Genomic DNA, 1,607 nt, shown 5'->3' with positions numbered 1-1,607 from the left:
GTTTGATTACTATGTGTCTCAGCATGTTCCTCCTTGGGTTTATCCTGCCTGGGACTCTCTACGCTTCTTGGACTTAGGTGACTGTTTTCTTTCCAATGTTAGGGAAGTTTTCAGCTATTATCTCTTCAAATATTTTCTCCAGCCCTTTCTATTTCTCTTCTCCTTCTGGGACCCTATAATGAAAATGTTGGTGTGTTTAATGTTGTCTCCAAGTCTCTTAGTCTGTCCTCATTTATTTTCATTCTTTTTTTCTTTATTGTGTTCTGTGGCAGTGATTTCCACCATTCTGTCTTCCAGGTTACTTATCCATTCTTCTGCCTCAGTTATTCTGCTATTGATTTCTTCTAGTGTATTTTTCATTTAAGTTATTGTATTGTTCATCTCTGTTTGTTCTTTAGTTTTTCTAGGTCTTTGTTAAACATTTCTTGTATCTTCTTGATCTGTGCCTCCATTCTTTTTCCAAGATTTTGGATCATCTTTACTGTCATTATTCTGAATTCCTTTTTGGGTTATTAAAAACCCAAAAAGTTATTATTATTATATATATTATATAAAGTTATTATTATTATTATTATTTGGGTTCTCTTAGTTATTCTTCCGGGTTTTTTTCTTGTCCTTCATCTGAAACATATTCTTCCACTGTCCCATTTTGTCTAAATTTCTGTGATTATGCTTTCTGTTCTGCAGGCTACAAGGTTGTAGTTCCTCTTGCTTTTGGTGTCTGCCCACTGGTGGGTGATGCTGGTCTAAGAGGCTTGTGCAGGCATCCTGATGGGAGGGAATGGTGCCTGCCCACTGGTGGGTGGAGCTGGGTCTCGTCCTTCTGGTGGGCAGGGCTGTGTCAGGGGTTTGTTTATCAGGCAGCTATTTATTCAAGAGGACTTTAAGCAGCCTGTCTGATGGGTGGGGCTGTGTTCCCACCCTGTTGGTTATTTGGTCTGAGGCATCCCAGCACTGGAGCCTACAAGCTGTTGGGTTGGGCCAGGTCTTGGTGAGAAAATGGTGGCCTCCAAGAGGGCTCATACCAATGAGTACTCACCAGAACTGCCACTGCCAGTGTCCTTGTCCCTGCAGCAAGCCACAGCGGCCCCCCGCCTCTGCAGGACACCCTCCAATATTAGCAGGTAAGTCTGGCCCAGTCTCTTATGATGTCACTGATTTTTTCCCCTGGGTCCTGGTGTACACAAGACCCTGTGTGCACCCTCCAGGAGTGGAGTTTCTGTTTCCTCCAGTCCTGTGGAATTCCTGTGATCAGAGTCCCCTGGACTTCAAAGCCAGATACTCTGGGCTTCCTCCTCCTATTGCCAGACCTCCAGGCTGGTGAATCTCACATGGGGCTTAGAACTTTTACTCCTATGGGAGAAAGTCTGTGGTATAATTGTTTTCCAGTTTGGGGGTTTCCCACTTGGCATGTATGGGATTTGATTTTATTGCAATTGCACTCCTCCTGCCATCTCATTGTGGCTTCTTTATCTTTGGATGTAGGGTATTTTTTTGGTAGGTTCCAGTTTTTTTGTGTGTGTGTTTTTTTTTGATCATTGGTTGTTCAGTAGTTAGTTGTGATTTAGGTGTTTCTGTAAGAAGGGGTGAATTCATGTCCTTCTACT

The sequence above is a fragment of the Hyperoodon ampullatus genome (assembly GCF_949752795.1).
Source record: "Hyperoodon ampullatus genome assembly, chromosome: 8".
In the NCBI taxonomy this organism is placed as follows: domain Eukaryota; kingdom Metazoa; phylum Chordata; class Mammalia; order Artiodactyla; family Ziphiidae; genus Hyperoodon; species Hyperoodon ampullatus.
Note: the sequence above shows the minus strand (reverse complement) of the source record.